Source organism: Myotis brandtii, unplaced genomic scaffold (assembly GCF_000412655.1).
Source record: "Myotis brandtii unplaced genomic scaffold, ASM41265v1 scaffold74, whole genome shotgun sequence".
NCBI lineage: Eukaryota > Metazoa > Chordata > Mammalia > Chiroptera > Vespertilionidae > Myotis > Myotis brandtii.
The window spans coordinates 486,527-496,708 of NW_005370944.1; positions in this window are offsets into that span (position 1 = coordinate 486,527).

Below are 10,182 nucleotides of genomic sequence, written 5' to 3' on the forward strand. Positions count from 1 at the left end.
GCGCCAGGCTTGCAGGAGAAGCCCCCAGAGAACCCGCCTGCGTACCGCAGGGGAAGGTGACAGAGATGGAGCCCCAGCCGCCCCTTCCGGGAGCGCCCAGCTTGCGGAGCCTATTACCCCTAGCCCTGGGCGTGCTGCCCGGTCCTCCCGGGGACCCGAGGGTCCTGAGTCTCGGAACAGACCTCCAGGGCGCTGGCGGGGGTTTGATCCTTTTTCAGCCATAGACAGTCTAAGACCCGGAGCAATGTCGGTGCCAAGGGGTGAGTCTGAAAGGGCCTGAACCCCCAAAACAACTCAAAATATCATCCAAACCAAGTAATAGCTGGATCTTGCTATGCCCACGTGGCTTCAAGACAAGGGCCTGCTATGAACTACAGGCATCTCCACTACAGTGGAGGCAAGTTCCCACATTGCTCTAATCTGAGCATGTTGCCATGACAGTCTCTGACTCTAGGTCTTCCAAAAGTCTGCCTCAGGGGAAAAATCTCCAGCATTTCCCAGGGAACTTCCTAATTTGCTAATAGCATGGAGAGTTTACTCTTGATTGGGAAAGATTGTTAAGGCTCTGGAAGGTTGAAGGATAGAATTACTAGGGGCTGGGACTCAAGGTGACCCCCAGACTCTGCATCCCTGCCAGCCCCTGTCCAGGCCTGCCTCACTGGGGCCAGTGGAGTAGAGCAGGAAGGCTGCTCTCACAACACCCATCCTAGTTGAGCTCTCAGGCCAGACTCAGGCTTCCCACTCCCAGGGGAGAGGCAGAAGTCAAGACTGTGTGGCTGGATGACAATTGGTCTGAATGGAGCCCAAGGTAGGGGCATTGCTGTGCCCTGTGCCCATTGCCAGGGTTTTCTCTCCCAGATTTTTAGTGCCCTGGTGAGGTAGAGTAGCTGAGTCCAGATGAGGGATCTGAGACTACAAAGATCAGGTCAGCCCCAGGTCACCCTGGGTGACAGAGTTGCAATTAGTCCTTCATGCTCCCACTCTTTAGAGGGCAAGAGCCCTGTGAGCAGGAGCAGTTGGAGGCCAGGTCTGAGCTAGGCAAGGCAAGAGGGTCTAGATTTGGAGAGGGTATGGGAAGGGCTCCCTGAGTTGGGAGGTAGGAAGAGAGGGAAGGTTCCTCTGGGGACAGAATAGCCTAGGGCAGTGGTCGGCAAACTCATTAGTCAACAGAGCCAAATATCAACAGTACAACGATTGAAATTTCTTTTGAGAGCCAAATTTTTTAAACTTAAACTATATAGGTAGGTACATTGTTATTAACTTAATTAGGGTACTCCTAAGCTGGCCTTTGCTAAAAACATCCTCAATCTGATTGAGGTACTTTCGTTGAGGTCGACCCCTTCCAACTCTCTCATCCACACTCGTCTTGTATACTTGTTTCGCACCGATCATCAGGGGGCAGACGCTCAACACAGGAGCTGCCCCCTGGTGCTCAGTGCACTCCCACGGGGGGGGGGCGGGGGGAGCGCCACTCAGCCAGAAGCCAGGCTCATGGCTGGCAAGTGTAGTGGCTGTGACGGGTGCCTCTCCAACCTCCACTGCAGGTGGGCGGTAAGGAGCGAAGGGTCCCAGACTACAAGAGCCCCAGACTGCGAGCCAGCAGTTGGACATCCCCTGAGGGGTCCTGGACTGTGAGAGGATGTAGGCTGGGCTGAGGAAACCTCCCCCACCACACCCGCCACCCAGTGCATGATTTTTGTGCACTAGGCCTCTAGTACAGAATAGTTTCACTGTCCTAAAAATCCCTTGTGCTACTCCTGTTCACCCCTTCTTTTCTGACTCCAAATCCTTAGAACCACTGATCTTTTTAATGTCTTTATATTTTTGCCAGTCCTACCTTTTTATCACTTTATTTTCCCATCCCCTTCATCCATTCCTTTTTATAGCTTCATCTTCTTCCTTAGTCTACTTAAATTCCCTAGTCAAATAGTATTACTTCCTTGCATTTGCCCTCCCTGTCCTTAGTTACTCTATTATACTCACTTGGAAAAATTACTTTTCTGCCTAGTCAATGCCTACATCCCTGGGCCTGACCACATTAACTTGTCCCAATGTAAATTGATGATCATGAACTTCAAGTAAATCTTCATGCAAACATTATATGGCCTAGTCCAGTGGTTGGTAAACTCATTAGTCAACAGAGCCAAATATCAACAGTACAACGATTGAAATTTCTTTTGAGAGCCAAATTTTTTAAACTTAAACTATATAGGTAGGTACATTGTTATTAACTTAATTAGGGTACTTTTAAGCTGGCCTTTGCTAAAAACGTCCTCAATCTGATTGAGGTACATTCGCTGAGGTCGACCCCTTCCAACTCTCCCATCCACACTCGTCTTGTATACTTGTTTCGTCTACTTGTTTCGTCTATCTTTTGTCACCCGCGCGTGATTTGCGGACGCGACTAGCACTAACCACTGCACATGAGACTGCTGGCTGACTGGCTCACTCAACTCGTGCATGAATCGCGCATGCCTCCCCCACGCTGTGTATCCCTCGGCCCGCCTGCGCTGCATCTCCCGCCGCCTGACCCACCGACACCCCCCACTTCTAACGCCACTTCTTCAAAATAGACTCGCCCAGGCCGAAAACTGACTTCTGCGCATGGGCCACAAAGTTTCAATCGCACTGTACATGCGTGCCTGCACGTGGTATTTTGTGGAAGAGCCACACTCAAGGGGTCAAAGAGCCACATGTGGCTTGCGAGCAGCGGTTTGCCGACCACTGGCCTAGGGAAGCTGTAAGAGCAAGGGTATGGGAGGCTTGGCTATAGAAGAGAGTCTGTGGCTTAGTTGGGGACTAGTAATTAGTCTAGGCCAGTGAGGGTCAGGGAAGTTCTTGAATAGGGATGGCAGACCAGATGCAGGATCAGACACTGTTGGTGTTGGGGCTAAGCTTTCTGGCCTGCCTCCACTTCAGGCTCTCCCATTTCCCAGCCTGTTGGCATGTTCTTGTTTCTCTGTGGGCCTCAGTTTCTTCATCTGTAAAATGGAATCAGCTCCCTGTTCTGTTCATGCTGAGAAGGTGCTTTGTGATTGGGCTATATGTACTTAAGTGTGTGGAGGGCTCATCTACAAATGTGACAAAGAGATTGGTGTCAGGTGAGACCTCTATGAGGGGCTTCTCCCTCCCCTGATTCCCTAGCCCTAGAGGAAGAGGCCCCATGCACTTACTTGCTCCCCACAGCCCTGCCAGCATGTCTGGGATGCCCCTGGGTTTAGCAAATATTTGTGCCTCTGATTTAGTTAGTGGCTGCTGGAATGTTCTGTCCTGCTGCCCAGTCTTCTAGGCTTTTGCCTCAGGCCGTGAAGATCCAGGAGGAGGACAAAAGTGTAGGGTCCGGACTTCTGGGTTCTTCCCCCATCTTCCCTCTTGCCTACTGCTGATATGGGATTTTTGGACTGGAACACATGGTGGTCCCCTGGGCAGGATGGTTTTTTCCCTGGGCTCTTTGTCCTTCGGAGTCAAAGAATGAAACCATGGACAGAAAATACTATAGCAAAGGTAGAAATTTATTGAAGAACAAGTACAGACTCCCACGTGGGGAAAAGGAAAGAGTCCCACAGCACAGACTCCCACATGGGGAGGGGGAAAGAGTCCCACCAACTTCCTGTTTCCAGGGTTTATAAAGGCTACAATTTTTTGCCTCAATATCCCCTCTGATTAGTCGCTACTCCCTTTGATTTGGTCACTATAGTAACTCCTGAGCTTAAAGGTCAAAACCTCACATGGGACCTGTGAGGCCCTCCTTTCTCATTGTTTTCCTATTCCCTCTGGGCTTTATACCTCCTTTATTTTGTAAATATAGACCTTTTGCTACTCCCTGTTCCCGTATCTTATGGAAATGTGACTGCTGCCTCTCCCAACTCCCTTGTCTTATGGAAATGTAACTGCTGCCTCTTTGCAGCCTATATTTTTTCCATGGACCCCCTTAATTTTAAAAATTCCCTAAACCTGCCTATTTCACCCCTAAAAATTCCTATTTCACTACTCCTGAGCCCTCTTGTCCCAGTTTGTTTCTGAAGTTCAGAACCCTGTGCTAGAAACTGTGTAAGGACAAGGAACATTTGGCTCTAAAGAGCCTCTTCTTGTTGCGGAAGACCAGAGAAAAACCAAGCAACACTGTAGAGAAAAGGAGTTACACTGTTTATTACGCCGTGGACTCAGCAGAATAACTTCCCAAGTCTGAGCAAAGTAACATGCAGGGAGCTTCTCTTTTATATCTTTCTGGTGTCTTTGTCCCTCAAATATGGATTATGCTTCCGGTCCTTTTCACGGGTTTTGCAAAAAGGCCCCAGGTGTTGGGGGCCATATATAATGGTCTGGCCGGGTGCCAGCGCTAATAACCTCCCCTCCAGAGCTGTGAACTGTTCATAGTTTATGGCCTCTGTGAAATGTGAGCATTTAGGTAACAGGTTCTGCAAGACCAGTTTCTGGGAAAGAGGCAGTGACTTAATTATAGGTTATCAAGAATGTACACTGTGCTTGCTGGCACAGATTCAGATTGCTAGCCCCCCAAATATCAGGGTTACATTGGAATTAGCCTTCTCATTCTAAGAACTAAAACTTTGGGTTCAAATGTGAGGTCAGCAGCTGTCCTACTATGTGGTCTTGGGTGAGTCCCTTTACCTCTCTAAGCTAGTTCCTTATTGCTGAAATGGTGGTGAAACGGTTTGGGTCAGTGCCTGGGACTTAGCAACTGCTTCCTCCACTAGCCTTTGCATATCACTAAGCCCTTTAAATGGCTTTGCACTGTCACCCTAGAATTTCCAGCTTGCCCAGTTTAGCCAATAAAATAACATGAGTAAGAAATTTCCAGTATTATTGAGTGCCCTGTACAATAGTGTGCTAGCAACCAGCTCTAAAAGAAGTCCTATTTTGCAGCATTTGCCTGATTTCTGTTTTGTTAATATTGATAGGGGCAGAAATAGAATGTTGGGGAACCAGCTAGATTGTAAGAAATATTAATCATGCTCTGTTAACAGTGATTGTTTTATTCTGATTAAAGAAGCATATTCTAACCTGGGTGGCAGCTGCACTTGGGAGCTGGGAGCTCACCTGGAAATGCAGCCCTTCCTCCCCATTTGGAGCTGCCTGTTATCATGGAAAGATAAACAACTTTGCTGCAGAAACCAGAGCCACCAGCCCTTTGAAGACCCCCAGCCTTTGCATATGACTAAGCCCTTTGCATATCCCCAGCCCTCTGCTTACCTGTTAACTGTCCATTTGGCATACCCTTTGGCTGGTTCCCCATGTAATCTTTGTCCTTTTACTCAATATAAGCAGCTGGCTTATGGTGGTGTTGTGGCAGAATGCACGAGAGAATGACCAGTCAGCACTGTGAGGGATGAAAATTTAACCTTTATTTCACAGATCTGCTAGTCTAGGGGAATTCCGGATCCAAAGCCTGAACTGAACTTGTGGAGAGGCTCTGACCTATATATCTTCTCCTGTGGCGGGCCCCTGAGGGTCCCCGCAGCTCTGCCCAAGTCAGCTGTGGTAGGGCCCTGGGGTTAGGCTCTGCAGCTCTGCCCAAGTCAGTCAGAGTGGGGAAGACTACAGTTTTAACCAGATACTGAACTAGGTTGCAAGCCCCTCCCACCCCCCATTTTCCTTTTCAGTGGGGTGCAGAGCAGATTTCTGTGGATGACCTGCTATCCACACTATGCTCTTCCATACTGCCGTCAGTATTGGAATAAATGCTCATATATGATTCAACCCTGTCTCTGCTTAATTGGCTCAAGTAGTGACAGGCAGCATGGACCCATTGATTGTCTGGTTACATATTCTGGCAACTATGAAGGGATTGCTTGCTGCCTGGACTGGGGGTTACCGGGGCTGAGACCTGGACTCTTTTTTATTTTATTTTTTAATCCTCACTTGAAGATATTTTTCCATTGATTTTTATTTTTATTTATTTATTATTTTTTTAAAATATATTTTTATTGATTTCAGAGAGGAAGGGAGAGGGAGAGAGAGATAGAAACATCAATGATGAGAGAGAATCATTGATCGGCTGCCTCCTGCATGCCTTCCAATGGAGATCAAGCCCGAAACCCAGGCATATGCCCTAACCAGGAATTGAACCCAGGACCCTTCAGTTTGCAGGCTGACGCTTTATCCACTGAGCCAAACCGGCTAGGGCTCCATTGATTTTTAGAACGAGTGAAAGAGAGGGAAAGACAGAGAGAAACATCTATGTTAGAGAAACACATCAATTGGTTGCCTCCTGCTCGAGCCCTGACCAGGGCCCGAGGCCGGGGAGGAGCCTGCAACCGAGGTATATGCCCTTGACTGGAATCGAACCATGGACCCTTTGGTCTGCAGACTGATGCTCTATCCACTGAGTCAAACTGGCTATGGCATGGACTCTTATTTGCAGTGCTGCCAGGAATTTTGTTTTGAGTCCCAGCTACAGCCTCAGCAATCCCCGTCGTCTCACCTAAGACCTAAGTTGAGTCAAGCATTTTTGTAGCACAAATCAAGCATGTTTGTATAGCACCAGAAGCAGTGGCTGCTTTCCGTCTGGGCTTCCTTCTAAGAAGCATGTACTGTGTATGGCACAGGAGGCATTGCACTGCCTCTCATCTGGGCATAAGGCATGCATTTACTGGGTGAGTCCGATCAGCTCTGGATGGCAAGAGACCTCCAGTGGTCCTTGGCCTGGTCTCCAAGGTCTTTGCCTGATCCTCTCTGGGATGAGAGGCATTGCTCTTCTTTGGTGGATTTTTTTTTTTTTTTATGCATGGCATTTTGTGATGTCTGTGGCTGGATAGTAAAGGATCATGGTGTGAAGCTCTTGTGTGTAGGTTGTGCATAACTGTAAATATTGTATATAAGAGTTGCTTTGTGTCTCTTTGTTGTTTGGTTTAATTTGTTTAAGGATGGGCCACATCCCAATTTCCTGGGGGTCCACCTGCTTGTGGCAGGCTAAACCCATAGCAGTGATTGCAGGAATTTCCCAGCAGCTGCCAAGAATTCTTAATCTTGAGGACGGTTCCTGCTCTCCCTCTCAGGGCATCAGCCACCGGAAACACTTAGCTAGTGAGAGTTCATGTCTCTCTATCTGTAATGTAACTTTGGTTAGCAATGTTCTTTGCTTGCTTTCTATCTTTTGGGGACTTAGATTACTCTTCACCATTTTATGAACATACAGTAGGGAATCCCATGTCTGGTGTGTGGGCTTTGTGCCACTCAGAACCAAAGGTCATTTGCTGTACTGGGTTAGTGTGAGATAACATTTTAAGGCTAATGTCCCAGTCCATCCTTTTGAGAGTACTTACTTATTTACTGTTTGTTTGTTTCTGTTTTTAAGATGTCTAATTATATGCAAGATTTCATGTTGTTACAGTCTACTCAGAAAGAAAAATATGGGAAATAAAACCTTCTAAACCCCCCAAGTCTTTTTCCTAGGAGAATTAGACCTGTAGAAGTGCCCTCCAGCAGGCTGCAGAAATAGCAATGTGTCCATTCCCATTTTTGTAAGGAAAATAAAATAAAATAGTACTTTCATATTAAAGCCACTGGAGGCCGGTGAGTTATCCCTGTTACAAAATTTGTCAAGAAAATGCCTTGGGTAATGATAATTGCCTTTAAAATATCAAAGTTGTTGCCAGAACCGGTTTGGCTCAGTGGATAGAGCGTCGGCCTGAGGACTGAAGAGTCCCAGGTTCGATTCCGGTCAGGGGCATGTACCTTGGTTGTGGGCACATCCCCAGTAGGGGGTGTGCAGGAGGCAGCTGGTCGATGTTTCTCTCTCATCGATGTTTCTAACTCTCTATCCCTCTCCCTTCCTCTCTGTAAAAAAATCAATTAAAATATATTTTTTAAAAAAACTCAATGGAAAAAATATACATCTTCGGGTGAGGATTAACAAATAAATAAATAAAGAGGTTAGGCGATATTAACAGAAATTCTGTGTTGTAAACAAGAGAGAGATTCCTACTGTTCTCCGTACTAAGTTACTTCTGACGCTTGCTTTCAATTCCAGTTATCACAGTTTAGGAGCAACACTAACCTAAATTGGATGGTATCTTCTTTCATGTACTTCTAGCACCTGTTTGCAACCTCTTTTATAATAATTATAACTTTTGTAATTGCCTCTTGTCTGTCTCCTTTCTATCTGCCTCCACAAAAAAACTATGTGGTTTTTCAGGAAAAGGACTTTTTCAACTAGTACCCCTAGTACCAGGCAGTATCTGCCCTATTGTAAAGACTGACTGAATGAATGAATGAATGGATGGAAAAGAGTGTGGCTCCGGCCGGTGTGGTTCATTTGGTTGAGCATCCTCCCATGCACCGAGATCACCAGTTTGATTCCCCGACAAGGACATGCCCAGGTTTCAGGTTCGATCCCCAGCAGCGGTGGAGGCAGCAGATTGATGTTTCTCTCTCTCATCAATGTTTCACTTAAAACTTTGGAGTTTGCTGGGCTAAATAATAAAAATTATTAAATATCTAGGTATTTTGAAATAACAGGATACTGAAATATTAATTAATCTGAGTTTGCCTACTTTTGGATATTTATTACAGAGAATCTAGAAGATAGATTTGAATCTATTAATGAATATGTCTTATATTTTATTTGAAATATAGCTCTTAAAATGTGAATGTATTGCTAATCTGAGAAATGTTAAGTACTTACTTGTCACCTAAAATTTAAGGTTTCTAAGAGTCAAAAATTCTAACTAATTGGAAGGAAATTGTATGGTTTTGGTAATAGAAGGATTTTGAAAAAAATCTTAAAAGGAAATTATAGGTAATCTGAATAATTTAATTAGATAAGTGAATCTAAAGTAAGCTAATACAGAACTTGTTTAGTCCTTTTGTAGTCTGTTAAAAGGGAAAAGGTTTTTCTTGTATTTGCCTAGGAAGCAAAAGTTCTATAAATTATTGAAATAATTATATAATGTGTTATTTAAATCAGGTATTTAATTACTTAAAAGTGATCTTAATTGTGGGAACTGAAGTTTCACTAGTTGATGTTTGTGTTCAATACCCTTTTGTAACTTTGAATGAATAAATAGTCTAATATTGTTTAATAATAATAATGATATATGATCTTTTGGTAAAATAAGTTTGATAACCTTCCTGGGGTTTGAATTTTAAGAAACTTTTTTTGACATAGAATTGGCTTTAGGTCATTCCAATTGATCCTGGAATGCCTCAAATATTTGTTTTCTCTCCTTATGAAGGAAAATTTTATGCTTAAGGTACATGGAAGCTTTGTCAAATAAAGAAATAATAACTACATTCTATTTATATATGCATATTAAAGAGATTTGGGGAATCTATGCCTACTGGGGATCAAACCTGAAACCTGGGCATTTGCCCTGACTGGGAATCAAACCGTGACCTCCTGGTTCATAGGTCGATGCTCAACCACTGAACCACACTGGCAGGGCATAACTGTATCATTTTAAATTTCTTGTCATTTAGAGAAAGTCACTGTTTTGTTATAATGCATTTAGAAAAATGTTACATCTTCTGAGGACCCATGGAAATGACTCTGACATTTGCAGATCATCCCCTTCAAACTGGATGAAAATTATTAGAACTCTATAGACTATCTGGATTTATAGAAGTACTGGCAGGAAAAATCAGAAGAAACAAAAATTATGGGACTGAATGAACTGAAAATAATTATATAGTTTTTGTAACTTTTGTTAAAAGTGTTGCTGATTCTTAAACGTTCTGTTTTTCATATATAAGGAAATATTTTTAAAGCAATTTAGTAAATTATATGTTTTTCTCCCTACCTTTTCCCTCCAGAATTTGGCAGTTCTTAATGAGTGAGCCATGGCAATATGTCTCTTTGCATGAATTCAATAAGACCAGTTACAATTTTGTTTTTATTAACCAAGACTTTGGAATGTCATGTCTAACATGCCTGGACTCTGGATGTCACCAGAAAGCTTTAAGGAATGAAGCCAATAAGAGCCCCTTGGAGAAAGCCTGGTACCTTGCTTGATCTTGTGGTTCATGAAAGTATTTCCAAATAAGGAATGAAGGTTGCTTTTCTGAGACATGGTAAGGAAGGAACCTCAAGACATCATTGGGGACCTCAACTTGAGGAATTCACCCAAGTCTACAAGTATTTCAGGCAAACCTGATGGCAGCTAGGTGGCTCAGCTTCTTTGCCCTGAGGCTAATTAAAGCTTGATCTTGAGATTTCAGCAAAGT